We start from the raw sequence: 17,141 nt of genomic DNA on the forward strand, positions 1-17,141 counted from the left end.
TGTCTGAAGCACCAAGTGTCTGGTTTTTCTCAAGCAGATATTCCCCCTCCTTTTCTGTGTATCCTAGATAACAGTTCTCCAGTTCTGAATATTTTGAAATGGTAGGAGACTCTCTAGTTGTCACACATGAAAGCTTCTACAAGGTGCAGGTTCTGCTGCAGAAGAACCCCATCTTCTTTTTTACTCTATTTTTTTTTTTTTTTTTAAATCTCAGCGTGGTTTTTTGGGGGTGGCTAAGCTGTTCTCCCACAGCTCTTGTTTTGATAGTTTGAAATCTATTTGTAATCTTCAAAGAGATAACTTGTTTCCCGAGGGCCTTCATTAACCGTAAGAACACAAAAAATGTCTGGCCTTGAAGGTCAAGCGTATTCCCTCTGGAAGAGAGACATATTTTTAATACTACCGGTGACTAGTAGAGACCTTCAGTAGTACAGATGACTTTCCTAAATCTTGAAATTGTCTGTCACAGCCTAAACACCTAGCAGGAAGATATACTGTAGTCAATCTGATGTGAACATAATAATGCAAAAACTCTCTGTTCTGTTACTCCCAGAAGATGTGATCAGAGATCTTTGCACCCCTTGGCCTTGCCCTTGAGGAGGCAAGACCTGTCTGCATGCACACCTGGCAGAAAAGGCAGGGGTGCTCTGCTGATGCCCTGCAGTGATGGTCTGTGGATGTGGGGTGTACCTGAGGCTGTGGGGCCACACCTGCACGGCCTCCAGTGCATCAGCTGGGCTCTGTGCTGGTGTGCAAACTGAGGAGCAGCACAGCAGCTGTGCTCTACAGCACTAGGTGATCAAACACACCCCTTAAAATCTACACAACGATGCAAATACATGGTACATGCTGCATAAGTAGATCTTGAACTATTATTTTTCCTCTCTGTGCTTTCTCCTCTGAATGCTACCACAAAAAACATTTTTTTTATCTGGATCATAAGGAAATGAAAGTGGAAGATAAAACCATTAGGATATTCCTTGGTTGGTAAGGTGATAGCTTTGTTCTCTCATCACATTCATAAATGTGCCCAGGAAAGAGTTAAGCTATACTGAAAATACTGGAAGGGAGAGGGACTTGTGGAATGTATATGCAATTTAAGAAGGCAGGGGGTAATTAGGGCAGTTGGTTTTTAATTATCGCTGAAGTCAGTCCTTGCAAGGCCCCCCAGCCACAGCCAGGTTAATGGTCAGCACTGTATGCTGAGTCAGCAAAATGCTTGTGCTGGCTTTCACCAGGGGCTCCTGTCAGCTGAGGGCAGCTCTTTTTGCTGGATGTGCCCAACTTCACTCTGAGGCCAGGATGATTAAAAGAGAAAAGCAATCTGCAGCTTTAATCAAGCTTGCAGGAACACACCTTCCAGATTTTGTGAGATGAGGTATATGTTACCTCCTGTCCTCTGGCATGGTAGCAGTTTAATGAAAGGCTGCATATTTTTCTGTTAGCAGCTCAACCACTTAATTCTTAAGTTCCTTCAGAGCTCTCAGATGTATGCCATCTGGTCATGGTGACTTGTTGCTCTTTAATTTGTGAATTTGTTCCAGCACTTCCAGTTTTGACACCTCAATCTCTGACAGAGTCTCATCTTCATTACTTGAAAAGAATAGCTCAGAGGGCTGTCTCTCTCTCGCACGCATCGTCTTGTAGCTTCAATTTCATTAATACAATTTCAACTTACAGCAGAATTTATAGCTTTCCCAAACAGGCCATCTCTCCACCTCCTACCCACACTGCAGTATTTCATTGTGCTATATTTTTATTAAACAAAAGCACCTCTGAAAGCTACACAGAACCCATGCACTCAGGTAACCAGTACCTTTGCTGTCTTTTTAAAAGGCCTAAAAGTAGGTTCAAAGAAATATCTATCACATCTACTAAAGAAATGTTATTGGTTCTCAGAAAACAGGGAATCAAACAGCCTTTTAAAACACATCTAGGATGCATCTTCATGGCCCAATGCTATTTATTTATGTATCATAAATAATATCTATTATTTGCGGTCTATTTGCATTTCAGGTTTTCAGGGAAGTTGAGTCCCCCTTGTAAACAGGCACTCAACAAGCGCATGGTTAGAGGCAGTTCCTCTTCTGAGGAATTTACAAATAGGGAAGACAAATGGCTAAGAACAGACAGCATGCAAAGAAGCTGTCAAAGATGGATGTCTTTGTATTTACATATTTAATGAATTTTCCTTTCATACATGGTGTCCTTCACCTTCCCTCCCTAGGGTTTCTCCAGGCACATATCTCCACCATCACCAGGATTTCCTAATATGTTTTGTTTCCATCCTTTCCCTACTGCAGGAGGATATGACAGTAAAAACCTTGTTAATGTATCAAGCCAGCCCATGCCAGCCATTTTTTCCTCTTCCTGGGAGGCTGAAGTGGTTTTCCACAGGTGTCTGTGCTTGTGGGGTTTGGGGCAGGAGATCCACCTGGCTTGCCACCTCTGTTTTCAACCCACAAAGCTCAGGTGGCATAGCACCTGCATTGCCCCAGCAGCAGAGACCACTCCTGGAAAAACTCCTTTGCCTTCAAACCATGGAGCAGCCCTGGCTTCTCCACCACACCCCCTCCATACTTTCAAAAATGCAGGAAACTTTTCAGCAGTGCCATCTGCAATCTTTGGAAATGGGCTGTCTGGAAGAAGGGATTATGGATGGGCACGGAAAGGGCAGAAACTCAAAACTTCTCTTCAAAACCACTTTAATAAATCCTGGAGATGACAGAAAGTACGCTCCCCTTCTGACAAAGTCAGAGGGTCTCTAGTGACATTTATGTCACTGGAAAGGCATATAATACGTACACAGTGGTTTAATTTTATCTTAATGAAACAATATACGTATAAAACTATCCATTAAATATAAAACAGTGAAGTAATTTGCAAATTTTCCTACAGCATAATAAATTAAGCATGGAGAGCACTAAGGAATGCAATTTGCAGTCATTTATAATGCAGTGTTTTATGTTAATAATTCAAAATCACATGCTATTTGGAGACACTTCTAATTAATGTATTTATGAAATTGTGAACTGTGACTGTTTTGGTTCCATTTAGCTAAACATTTCAACAGAATGCGCTTGCTGTTGTTTTGTGTTTGCTTAATGGCACCAGCAAGCATCAAATGTACAACTGGGGAAAGTTGGGGGTGGTATCTGATGTGGCTTTTTTTATGGGTGTGTTTTTGTCTGTGCACTGTATACATGCATGTCATTACACCCCTGATCTCATTGAGGAGAAGAAAGTTCTGCAGTAATTTGAGGAAGAAATAAGGAAAGTTTTATGGATGAATAATTAGTCTCCAGGAAAGTTCAGTACCTTCCGAAATAATTGCTAAAATACTCAATACTTTTCACATAGCAGATCTTTATACACTGCTATTTCTCCTGACTGGTTAATTATTACTACTACAGCTTGTAAATTTGTATTTATATTTTTATTTTGATGTCTTTCAGGGTTTTTTTTTCATCATATTAGGCATTTGTCAGGCTGCTTCTTTATTGGAACACTATGAGAAATGATTCCCCAGAAGGTTAGTCTCCTGAGAGGAGACTTGCAGGGAGCTGGGAATATTTTGAAATTTCAAGTTCATTCTAAGAAAAAAAACTCCATCCATATCAGATATTTTAGGGAATTATCACATGTCAAGGCCCTGATTCTGAAAGTGGCTTGAAATGAATGTGCTTCTAGGCATATGCAGAACCAGATGCTAATAGCACTCTGTTGTAGCTCTGCACAGGAAAGTGAAGGGAAAGCTTTTGAAATAAATTTCTATGAATAATCTGTTTCTCACAAGAAAAAGAGGGAAAAAAGAAAGAAAGAAACCTGAAACTCCTCAAACCCATTGTAAAGATGTCTAAGGTACTACATATGTGGTCTCTTCTGTCTTCCAAAATGATCATGAAAATTCAGTGGGATGCTGAATCAAAATCTTCAAATGTCTCCTGGTAATTTCAAAGCTCACTTGCAGAGCAGTAACTCCCTGTTGAATGTTTTACTTCACAGTTGTGCTTTCTGTATGGTTTCTGCTCTTTCTCTTTCTTGGTTGCTTGCCTTTTTTTTTTTTTTTTTTTTTTTTTTTTTTTTTTTTTTTTTTTTTTTTAATTCTTGGTACAATATGTGTATGGTTGGGAAAATATTTAAAAAGTTCTCATGGCCTTTAGCTGTGGTCTTGGAAATTGACCAATGTAATCATTAGACTGAGAATTAAAGCTGTATTTGACCACTTTGTGTGATTTATATTTTAAACAATGTAGGAACTGTTATGATTAAGGAGGCAATATGGGTGTCTAGGACCTAGCACCCTATTACTTGTCATCATCCAAGTTGCTTTATTGAGTCTCTTTATTTCCTTGGTATCAAATAACAAATATTGGCAACACATTAGATTAGCTGAATGATAGTCTTTAATAAACTCCTTTCTCCTCAAATGAAAAATATTACTATCTCCATTTTGTGTCTTCCTTTTGTGTTCAGTATGAATGCATTCTGTAAAAGCTCATGTATTTAAATATTTGTCTGCTTCTGCTTTTAGTCCCAGACTAAACTGGAATTGTCAGGAATTTGTCAACACAAAGACTGGGATTTGGGTCATATTTTAGGTGAGTTGCTGTATTTAAATATCCATTATTGCTGGATTTTTAAGTAGAATTTGTCTTTCACTAAGTGAAATAGATTTGTAGGAGATTCCATAAATGAGACTCAAACCTTTTAGTGAAAATTTTTATCCCAGCCATATACTTGTTTAAAAAAGATATTATACCTGTCACAGGGTCCTAAGGTGTTAGATCTATGATGCATCAACACAGGATATAAGATGATGTAGTGTATCAGGAAATATACTGTGAGATAGGGGACTTTGCTGACTAACCAGTTCTTACCTTTTTGACAGCAACCGTGGTGGTCTGGATACGTTACCCAGCTCCATTCTGAGCCATATTATCTTAGGTTTACATCTGAATCTGAGTTGTATGGTTTGTGCCCATCTCTAAAAGTAACTTACAGAAACAGATGAGGAGATTGCCTTTCCAGTTTGTTGGTTTTTTTTTTTTTCCTTCTAATTTGAACGGAAATTTTTCACTTTATTTTGAGGCATGGTAAGTGCTTACAGCTTCTGTTTCAGCCCTGTATTTGAACATTCAAAATGTTATGGAGGGCTTGTTTTAAAAATCCTTTCTCCAGTGGTGAGAACATGATAAAACTTGGGAACACGTGCATTTTTATTTTTTCTTTTAATTATTTTGGCTTGGTTTATAAGACTAGATCTATAGCTGCCTGTAGTTAGGTGCTGTTCATTAAAGATGTTGTAAAACAGAGCAAGCCCAAAATACAGATTCTACCTGCTCTGCTAAAGCAGTGTTGCCATTTTTGATTTGTCTGAAAGCTATGGTTTTCTTTTTCAACCTATAGAGGCATAAATCCAGAGTAACTATATCAGGATCCATTCAGTAACAAAGTCTGGGTGTGATTAGTTTCACAATTTATAAATATCATGATGCTTTCTCTCATGTCTTATTATCAGAGGGTAGAAATCTTTGGAGTGCCTGAAGGCACTTCAGGTACTTCAGTACATATCAAACAAGAGTTAAATTAACCACCATGTTCTGAAAAGAATAACAAACACAAGCATATATGATGTGGATGTCTTATGGAACACCACACCGTAGCATGTGAAGATTATCTTTCCAATGAACATTGGGAACCTAAAATGTAATTATTAAATTCAGCAGATGAGCTGCCATCCCTTGGCAGCCTAATTATCTTAAAGGATTTTTATTTAGTGATTTATGTAGAATTCATCAATCAGAGTTATTTCTGTAGAAACACTGCTCTATTTCTGGTGAGCCTCCTTCTCAATTTGACGTGGTTTTTTTTTTTTGAAATAGAAGACTGTTTTTAAAAAGGTCTTCAAAGATATCAAACTAATTAGTTTGAAGAGAAGCAAAGAAAGACAGGAAAACAAAGACTGGCAGAGCTTTTTATAAAGGAAGAAATAGCATATTTCTATTTCTTTTTAAGGTATGTTGACTAACCTGATGTCCTGGGGATAACTGTATGTATTTATCAAACTGAAAATGGATACCAGCTAAGGTAAATACACTATTTATTTTTTAGATTTCATATCAAACTTCACCTGAAAAGTCCTTGTTCCTCCTCTTCCCCCTTGGCCTGTAAGAGGAAATGCCTGTCCTTGCTTGCAGTTCTACCCAGAGCTATGATTTGGTTAGGCAAGATAGCCATATGGAAGGATAAACATACTCTGGAGATGGAGTATGCAAAAAAATCCAGTGAAAAATACTGCAAATCTCCCTGATCGGCACAGAGAACTCTTTGGTGCGGGACAGCTCCTGTGGAGGCTGAAGCTTTGGGGCTCTGAAATGGCTACAGACTCTAGAAGGAGAAGGTCTGGGTGTCTTTGGTTGCAGAAGCTCATTAAAACCCTACATATGGGAAGAAAAGTAGGACTTTTTGGTACATTGCAATCCCAAAAAGATAAATTAACCAATCAGTAAAAGTAAATTCAGCACCTGCTGCAGTGGCAGCATGGTAAGAGGTAAAGGATTTTGCCACACAGCTTAATCCAGCTCCCACTGAGGTCCTTGGGAACTGAATTCAGCCTTTCCAAGTTAAAGAAAAGGCAGATTTCCAAGCTGTTAAGAATACTTTTATTTCCATGAACAAAGCTACTGGGTAAGATGTAAGCACACAAACCGCGCCCCCCTGCCAAAACCCAGATACAGCCATCACCAGCAGTGCATAGAGTTGTCTAGCAGCAGTAAACAAGAAAAAATCCACGCATCCTCTGCTGAATGGGTTAGCATTTGTCTCAGCCGTGTTTGTGTCCCCGCTGCATCTGCCTGCCACATACATTGTGTGAAGGCTCTTGACTAGACCAAATGTTTCGGGAAAACGGATTTCAAGTGTTACATTTCTAATAATCTTGGGCAGAGAAGCTGAGAAATCTGAGAAGGAGTTTTATGAGCCAAATTTTCTGAGATGTATCTCCAGATGAGCCACATCAAACATGCCGATACCTGGCCTGCAGTTACTCCTACCAAAGAGCACAGGAGTAACTTAAAAAGACCCACATTATGGAGGCCACACGACTTGGAGAGAAAATTGCAAGTTAAGTAACATTGCACATATACTATTGAACCACCACTGCACTTGAGAAAATAGAGGCTTTGAAACCATTAAGCAAACTGAAAAATGAGGGAAAATCCCCATACAGATGACCTGCTCTGGGTGATGTCTCCAGCTCTTTCCCCCTTTCTTGGTTAAAGAGAACTTGGAATGCCTGTTTTTAAAAGCGACTGTCTCCCTCTCTCCCACCTGTGATTTCATGGTGTTTGAGTCAAACTTAGGTGGGATATGCCAGGAATTAACAACAGTGCTCCCCAACACTTCTGCAATCAAATCCAAGGGGCAGGGGAAAAGGCTTCTGGTGCTCGCACTTAGGTAATGCAGAGGGTTAAGAGCCACTGGAGACTCAAGTGAGATGATGCAGTAATCTTGGGCAATCCTAAAGCACTGGGAGAAAACAGGCTGGACAGAAAAGAAAAAAAAAAAAACAAACCACAAATAACCAACTTTCCTATCTCTAGTGCATTTATGCTGCCAGGTCCACCTCTGATGCAAGGGTGTTGTGAAATGAAGCTCACTTGCTAAATGTTGTTTTGATGTGTTGTTTGGGACACGGGGAAAGAGAAATGGACTGCATTCAATCTCTATTAAAGCAGAGAGATGTCTTCTGCAGAATTTATTTTCAGGAGCTTTGCACTAACTTCATTTTCTTATTAGCTGAAATTGCTAGTGAGACAGTTTTAGCAAAGATGCTAAATGTCTTCGTGGAAAAGATGAGTCTGTGCTCAATGAATTGACTACTGTTGTGTCAGCATGTACAGAACAGATCTTTACTATGAGATTTGGGGATCTGGGATTAGGTCCTAGTGATAATTCACGTGGGAAAAATGTTATATTTAATTACAGAAAGGCAATTAGATGGGAAGATTGCAAGAAAATGTTACAGGTAGTTACAGCTGCAGGGAAAAACCAGGAAACTATAACCCATCAAAAAAAAATCTGATATTAGTGTTAATGATTGTTGATAATTGATGGAAAATAAAAGAAAAGGGGGGATGGGGGAAGAAATTGAGAGGGTTTTTTTGAAATTAAAAGTCCAAAAGAGTTTTCTCAGAAAAGTGCTTTTGGGGTGTTTTTTATATCATCAAGAAACCATGAAATAAGCTAAGAGATAACAGAACCAAACCACATTTGGTCACCAGAAAAACATGTTTTCTGACCATGGTGTGGTGAAGCTGAAGATGGGGAGTATTATGCTCCCACTTTTCCTACATGGGACTAGCTTCCCACTTGAGCTAAAATTCCCACTGTGCTGAAGGGCATCCCTGGAGGCACAGGTTCTTGGGCAGCAATGTGCCACTAAAAGGCAGTTTGGTTTAAGCTGGAAATACTGCACAGTGAAAGGTACAGGTCCTGTTTTATCCTAGAGTCTTAGCGAGCCACCATCTTGATACTCTTCAGGATGTAAAGCCATAACTTTAAGGAGCTTGGCAGCACAGCTTTAACTCTCATGGGGATAGTCTTTCATCCCCACTCACTCTTGTGTGTGTCTCATGTATTGCACAGCTTATGCAAAACTATCTTTAGAGGAGCACTTATTTGAAAGACTTGAGGAGTTTGTGTAGAGGACCTGGAATTCCAACAGAATCCACTGTTTGAGCTGAAGAAAGTCCAGAGTTAGATCTTGTCCTATTCAGCAGCCTGATCTCTAACCCCTCCTTCTCCTCAGAGGTGAAGCATGAACTGGGACTAGCACAGGGGGGCAAATCATTACTGGCAGAAACTCCAAATTTCAGGTCAGCACCACTTCAGATTGTCCTCAATCCATTTGGAGAGTCAAGGATGAGGTTAATTTGGAGGGTGAAGAAACTCTAGCCTCCTGGAGAAAAAACCTGCCATGTCTTGTGCTCCCTCTCCTAGGGTAAGCTAGAAATACAAGAACTGCCCAGGATGCTGAGATGCCTCTAATGGAAATGTTGGAGTCGATCAAGCTGTCACACTGAAGTGTGTGGAAAGCTGGACTTGGGGCTGCCCAGCTGAACTTGTTAAACCCAGCTCCACAAAATCACTGGACTTATGTGTGTTTGTACATATATACACAGAATCCATAGATCATGTTCCATCTGTTTACTTCTCTGTGCATCCCTCCAATAACGCTTGCTCATTTCAAACAAATTTGAACATGAGTAGGAGTTCCTAGGTATTTTAGATTTTTGCCAGTTTATTTGTTAGAGGTGCATCAAACAAGGAGCTACACAGAACATGATAGCTGGACATGTTGTGCCGGCTCATTTGCACGACTCTGCTGCTGCTGCTCACTTGTGTTACCCTCACTTTCCCATTCCTTGCTGCTTTTAAGAGCAGCATGAAGAGCAGGAGCAGCTGCTGCCAGGAAAGGAAGCTGCAGGGGCCGGAGGGACACACGTGAGGGAGTGCAAAGACACAGGTTTTCACTGCTGATGACCTTGGCTTCTATCACATCCCATGATTAGAGTAACTGCTTCTAGAGCTGGAAGACATGGGAGCTGAAACTACGCATCCTATTGAGGACTTGGGGAAATGAAAAAATCTCTCCTGCTTAACAAACTTAGTGAAAAAATCACTGAATTTCCACTTATGGTTACTGCGACCTTATGAGGGAAAAATACTTCCAGAAATTATTTTATTCCTTAAAAAAAGGAGCTACTGCTCCATAGTTATTAGAGGGAAACATCATTTGTTTGATCTCCCGTTCTCCTGTCTGCTGTTCCACACACTCTTCAAAGTGTCATTACTGACAGAGCATTGCACTGGTTCTACCACTCTGAAAGTGCAGCCCTTTATCTCAGGAGTCATCATAAAAGCATCATATTATGGTTTGGGTTGGAAAGGACCTTGAAGAACCAACCCCCCTGCCATGAGATGCCCCCCACTAGATGAGGTTGCTCAGGGTGAAATAACAGAATGGTTCACCTTGGTAAACCAACAACCTCCTAGTCAACTTCCTAGATCTCTTTAGGTGACTGGGGCTATTTCCATTAGCTATTTCATTAGCTATTCAGTAGCATTAGCAGCTGTGTGTAAAACTTTTGGGCTTTTTAGGAAATCTTAATCAGGTGGTGAAAGATATTGTCAAAAAATGGAGAATTAAAGTAAATAAAATTAGGTCCTCAAAAAGTCCTGTCTACCCTTCTGCAGTGGTAAATGCATACCAACTGAGTTGGAAAACTACTAAATAAAAAGGCAGGTATTGACTCCTCCATTTACCACATTATCAGGTGACTGTGGTAGCACAGAGGTGGAGAGGAATTGTGCCCCAGGAACCATCCTGGGACTTGCTTGTCTCTGAGGCCAGCATGTAAAATTCCACATGCGATTTCACAGGATGTTCCCCTGTTGTCACAGTTTTTCCTTCTCTCCTCATCTACTTTTTATCTGCACATGCCATCTTTCTATTTATTTTTTCTGTTCTTCTCCTGCCTATTTTTTTGTTTCCATTTTCACCTCTGGGATGAGAATCTGATACCTGCCTATTTGAAGACTTGCTCCATGATATTTGAATGCACTAAGAATTAAAAAAAGTAAGTATTTCCATTCCTTGGTGCTTTCAATTTGGGTTCTTTCTTCACTTCCTGAAGGACAATGAATGCTAAATGCAGTGTAGCTGAACTTGAATATTTAGTTTCACTGAAAGACAATCAGAAATTGCCTATATAGCTTTTTCCTAATGGAAATATCTCTGAGGGAAGGATGTTGGGGAATAATGTTTTTTTTTTAATGTGGTAGATATGTAACATAAAAAAACCAAAGTACTGATTATATTTGTCCTTTTGATTTCAGGAAAGTACATGCTATTCTACATGCTATTCCTGCATGCTATTCTACAGTTCTGTGTGAATATCCATGAATACTGAATTGTTTTTCTGGAGGAAATATGTAAAAGCATGAAGGTGATCATCAGTTAGCCTCTGCTCCATGTTGAATTGTGCAGTTTAGAAAATGATGGGGAAAAGAAATTTATTTCCAACTAGAGTTTGATCATGAAATAAACAGGAGGCTACTTCCTACATGAAATAAACAGGAGATATGTCTGTGAGCTAAAAGGAAGAGGAAAACCTCAATATGCAGCAAGAAACATCTATTATTAAAGCTCTTAATAACCTTTTCAAGACTAAGACTCTGTTACCATTTCCCTGAGCTGTACAGAATCACACAGATTACAATTGGCTACTTGGAGTGTTTCAGCTTCAGTGAAAGAATTAAGGCAAGGTGTTTTCTTTTTGCATCCTGGATTTTTTTTTTCCTAATCACTCTGTACTGACTCATCAATATGAACTTTTATGTACTGTGTTGTTTGGTTTTAACCAGCTACAAAACTTTAGATAGTAACCATGGTAAAGAGGAGCTACATCTCTCCTTCAGGTGCACGTGCTTTGTCTGCAGTGTTTGCAGGGATGCTCTAGGGCACTGTGCTGCTCAGCCTCCATTCTCTCACCCTGCTTTCCTTTGGAAGAGAGTTTGGGGCATAACCAGGGAAGGAACTGTGATACCCTCCAAAAGGTCGGTGACCACTCCTGGGGAATGTGGTGGGTCATACTGTCCCACAGTACAGACACAGATATTTAAATGGAGTGTGTTCACAGAAAGTGCATTGACATCAGCTGATGCCAGTTAAGGATGCTGAAATATCTATAGCTTTTTGCTGCTAAAATTGTGAACTAGGAGGAGCCAAGAACAAGGCATTCTCCTAGACAGGACTCCTGCCTTCTCATCCATAATTCTCTCTGAAGGAAAAAGTGAAAAAAAACCCACTAAAAATAATAAAACCCCAGCTTTTGCACAATGACACATAGCCTGGACCATGAAGAAGGTAACTGAATGAGAGATTGAACTGTGTTCATTATCCACAGCGTAAAACAAGCCTGGTATCTTTTGCTTTGCTTTAGTGAGGAAAGGTTAGAGCTCATTCACTCAGTCTTGTGGCACACTGTACTCTTTTCAACTGTCTCCAGCTGAGACAAGGTATTTGAGTAATATGAATAGAGGCTCTTATCCTGTGAGCAATTATATGTGGGTTTAAAGTAGCTGTTAGGCTCTAATGGTCTTACAAAAAAGTTTTCTCAGTGTTCTTTGTTTATAACCATTATTTCATAATAAGAATATTCTATATGAGGACAAGGTATAACCCCTTTTTGATACACAAAAAACTATTTTCAAGAATTCTTTTAAAATAATACATAGGCTTTTTCAGAATAAAAGCTTTGGCTTCTATCTAACTATACATATTTTTGAAAGGGATAGGGGCTTTTTTTCCCCTACCGTTCTTTTCCTTTGGCTTTAATTTAGTTTGCTTTATTCAGACCTTAGGTCAAAGAATTTTCACATTTAATATATGTATCCTGATGGGGGCTCTGAGCACATTTTTGAATCTGGGAATTTAGAAGGGCACCTCTATTTGATATGTAGAGATGTACACCTGCAAAGTCTCAGCCTGGATCTTTCAAACCTGCAGGCCTTACACTTGTGATCACACGCGTTTGCTAATTTGTGCATGTACCTATTGTTCCCTTTGATTTCAGAAGCTGAGGGAATTTAATGTCTGAATACAGAGCTCAGGACTGAACTGGAGGAACCCAGGCTTTGTGAATGCTGCTCTTGGTTCACAGAAAGTTATCAAATGGCAAAATGCAAGTGCCCAATTCTTTTATTCCCCAATGCAGGTGTCACAGTAACACAGTGATAGCCTTCCCTTTTCTTGCAGCAGCATCCCTACCATGCCTTTGAAAGAGATGAAGTCTTTCAGATCAGTGAGTTGTGTCTTTATAATGCCCAGGGAACAATTGCTCCTGTTCTTCAACTGAAAGCAAAACAAATTCCCCCATGTAATTAAGGCTGAACACACACAGCCATTGTTTCCATCCCTTCTGTGTTATAATATTATAATGCAAGATGTCACTGTGTGCTTAATAGTGTTTCCCAAGCACAAACAGTGGGGTGGCCCAGCTCGTCCTCCTCTCAGCACAGAAAGGCGAGGTTGTAGGCACCTCTCCCTGGCTATAACTGCGTTACGCCATGTGGAGTAAAACAGCTTCTGCCAGCAATGCTGCTTTGTCTCACAGAGAAGCAATTTTTTAAGAGATTTGATAAATTGTCTTGTCACACTTGGATTAAACTATTGATTTACCAACACTCTTTCTTTGTATGTTGACCCAGGAAAACACAGTGGATGCTATTTAGAATATTACAAACCCTCTGCCATATGCATGTTGTCTAGCCTACACTTCAACCCTATCACCTTTCAGCAGATTGCTTCAGACAAGAGGTCTCACGGGCAGGGAATCTGCAATGCATATAAGCTTACTTGCTCGTTTAATACAAGAGAGTCCTAGACACTGACCTTGTCTATAGCTTCCAGCTTGGCAGGGCTGTAACACCACAAAGACCTGCAAATCCCTTTTTAACAAGGCTACCTGAACCAAATGGCCCAGGTCCAAATAGATGAAAACATGAAGATGTCCAGCAGATCTGTTGCCTACACTGCTCACTGGAAAATTGTCTGAAGCTGCTGTACTGGTGTCTGCTTATGTGGTTCAGTATCAAATGCTACCATAATAGCCTGTCTGCTGTCTGTTCCTAAATGTTTTAACACATTTTCTAGGGGAGAGCTTCTATCCTAGGAAGGTGTGTGTCTTCCTGTATTCCCCCAAGCTTGTTTCTGCATCACTTTCCATTAGTCTAGCAAAGAACAGAGGGAACCTAGATACAGAAGCACACATGGTGAGGATTTTCAGCACCTGGGTGCTGTGTGGCATGCTGATGTCCTGCAGGAATTTGCTGTTTCACAACAGAGATCTTCACTTAGCCAAGATCAATATTTCCAGTCTAAGCAGGGCTCATCTCATTGGAGGTGATATTTCTGGGCTCTTTAATTGTTTCCATAACTGTCATAGGCACTGTTTCATGGAAATGCTATTGTATGTCTAGCACCAGAAAAGGATATTAAATTGAAAAAAAAAAAAAAAAGACTTGTTTTGGCCCCAGGAGAAAACACATGATGATAAAGCTTAAACTGCACTTCAGCAAAACTGTGCCAATTAGGTGTTACCAAAGACCATTCCCACTTCTGGATTACCCAGACCAGAAAATTTCAAGGTAGTGTCAGAAATAATTTTATGAACAAAAAAGTTTTCCCTTTTTCCTGCCTAGGAATAGCTTTTGTATCACCAATTATATCAGGTCTTCTTTCACCTGTGATAAAGGAGGAAAGACATGGCAAACTGTAGAGTTGGTTTTAAAGCAGTAGGTGAGTGGCAATTGGCAAAACTGGTAGCCTATTGTCTATCACATACTTATTTTAATACTTATGGGACCGGTGACTCCAGCACCGGCCAGAATATCCCATATAATTCTTTTGTGCTGGCTCATGGATAATGCCACTCAGCTTCTATGAGGTCAGGTCAAATGATGTCACACAGTATGATGTGACATACCCTGGTACACTGTGCAATGTAACAATCTTTCGGTTTCTAAATAGAAACTCTTGGTCCTGGATGTATTGTTGCATTCTTATTCAAAGACTTGGAGTGTCTGTTGACAGAGCACTTAGTTGAATATGAACATTCCACATAAAAAATAATAAGGTGCAAAACTTCATCACGCACAATGGCCACAGTTAAAACTGTCCCCCTTTTGTTTGCTTTATGTCCTGATAAAATAAAAACCAAACAACTGAAGTCCCCGCAGAATCATGGAATCCTCTTAAATCGCCCTCTGAAGCTCACGGAAGGTGGGCATCAATAGGCATATTGAAGGGAGGGTTTCCAGACAAAAGTCCTTGCCTAAGGAAGCACTGTCTGAGCCTGATAGCTCCAGGGATTGACAGCAAGGGCTACTCAGCTGCACTTATCTCAAAGGCTGGAGGGGGAAGGTGGCAGGTGTATAGACAAAGGTGGTGTCCTTCCTACGGCAGACTCTGAAAAATTCAGGGTTATCACTGACATCTTGAGCAGTGAAGAGCAAGGGACAGAAAGTGAGGGTGAGAGTGGGAAATATGACACCCGTGCTCGCAGGAAGCCCCTGGCAGGCAGGAATGCTGGACTGTGCAGTAAGTATTGCTGTAATCACTGCTGCTGACATTAATAAAAAAACCCCATACTGTGTGCATCCCAACACAAGCATCCAGATACAAACTAGAAGAGGGGAGGTTTCATTTGCAAATCCTGTTTCTCAGCTGTTTTGTAATTTAACACATGCCCAGATTGTGGCCTCTAGGCACAAGAAATTAAACTTCAGGGTGAAAATCACCAACCAGTAACCATGTGATATTAGAAACACTGCCCAGAACTTACACCAAACATTACTGAAAGAGAAATAAAATCAGTCAATCAAACTGTCAGTGAGCAATAAGCAGATAACTCTCACAATATAGAAGGGACTTACACCTCTCCTTTGTCCACAATTGCCAATATAATGATCTCCAAGCAGGCTCTTCTCTGGCTTCAGCCTCGCAAATTCTTTTCCTGCACAGATATTCTATTCACAAGGACAGATGGGGAGAGTACCAGTAATGAAAAACACTATCTGCTAAGTTTTCTGGAAACTAATTCAACAGGATAGTCGGAAGAGAAGTCTAATTAAAAGAGCTGCTTGTTGGCATGTAGATTTTGAGGTCTTTGCTGATCCCTATTTAGGCAAAAAATAAGATATTTCCCACTCTAAGGAGACAAAATGTGTCTCATGGAGAAGCCTGCCTTTTGTCTGGATTTAATTCTCTGCTGTTAAGAATAGGGCAGGGTAAATTATTTGATCTCTGTAGGTTGGCTGCCAAATAAGCAAAACTCCACCAAATTTTGAACACCCAGGCTATAATTCCCAGAATCACTTCTGAAGTTTTTGGTAGTGATAATCTCTGTCTCTGACTGAATAGATCACACAAATATTCTTTGCAATGGAGAATGTTATCTGGAGAAACAGGATTCCTTATCTCAAAATATTCTTTAGTCGGGAATTGAAAATATTTTTTGAAAGATCATAAGCCCTTTCTTTAAGCTCATCTCAAGTGTACTTTTCCACCAGCCCTGTACTTTTCTGGTTTAAAAGTTCCTATAGGTAATACTGGTTGTTCATGAACTTTTCCCTCCCTAAACAGTTTGTAGATTCTAATTAGTATAAGGTTTTTTCTTCTTTTCCATCTAAATAATTTCTAGTATTATTAAAAATAATTGCTCCTTACCCTGATACCATTTTTTCCTCATGTCAACCTTTTGTTACTGGTTAGGTGTGAGCACTGTTTAGGTTTATGAATATTTTATATCACTAGGATTTTTAGCACGTGCATTTTGAACCTCTAATCTCTTTCACAATCTTCTAGAACTTGGTGTGAAAATAAAGACCAGGTAGTTCCATAGTATTTTACCTCCTGTAGCTCTGTGTGAGTGATAGGATCAACATCTACTATTCAAGTGGCATTAACATTATTCTGACAAATGTTATTAAGAAATGGAGTCTGCCACAAAGCCATTCTGCTCATGCTTGCACATGAGTTGTGACTGGTTTAGAACTCAAGCCTTTGTTATTTGAGTGATTCAACACTAGTGAAATTTTCATTAAGAAAATAAAGGGGAGGGGATGACTGGGGGAGTAGGGAGAGAGAGAAATAGTAGTGCTATTTGTTCATGATCATAATAAAACCCTAAATTTTGCTGTTCTCTTAAGGATAATTTGGCTCAGGCAGATACAAACACCCCAAAGAAGTTATGCAAAGATCCCACAGTCCAGGCCTGCTGCTGCTGCCTTTTATTCAGTCACCCACCACTACAGTAATGGGATCTTGAGGTATAGGTTAATGAGATAATTAGCCAAACACAATCAAACTTGTACCCTGCGTGGAAATGGATGTCTGCTGTCTCACAGCCTCTTGTTGTACAGCACCAGGGCAAGCTGCCTTTCTTTTCAATGGGCAATAAAGCAGGAAATCAAGTAGATGTGGGTTGTTCTGCCTGCTCACAGTGGTGAGGGCAGCTTCACTGGTACTGGATTTTAAAGAGAAAATAATACCAATTAGCAATTGTGTCTGGAAG

General features: G+C 40.0%; 1 long non-coding RNA gene across 7 annotated transcripts in view; it reads left to right on the top strand.

The window, feature by feature from the left end:
* The window catches only part of LOC134553570 (uncharacterized), a 140,515-nt gene extending 124,227 nt beyond the window's left edge, over positions 1-16,288 (top strand). For all 7 annotated transcript variants that reach the window (XR_010081099.1, XR_010081101.1, XR_010081104.1 and 4 more), the window contains 3 exons: positions 4,535-4,601; positions 6,019-6,090; positions 10,903-16,288. This is a non-coding gene — a long non-coding RNA (uncharacterized LOC134553570). The remainder of the gene's footprint in view (positions 1-4,534; positions 4,602-6,018; positions 6,091-10,902) is intronic.
* The last annotated feature ends 853 nt before the right edge of the window (positions 16,289-17,141 follow it).

Source organism: Prinia subflava, chromosome 1 (assembly GCF_021018805.1).
Source record: "Prinia subflava isolate CZ2003 ecotype Zambia chromosome 1, Cam_Psub_1.2, whole genome shotgun sequence".
NCBI classification, from domain to species: Eukaryota; Metazoa; Chordata; class Aves; order Passeriformes; family Cisticolidae; genus Prinia; species Prinia subflava.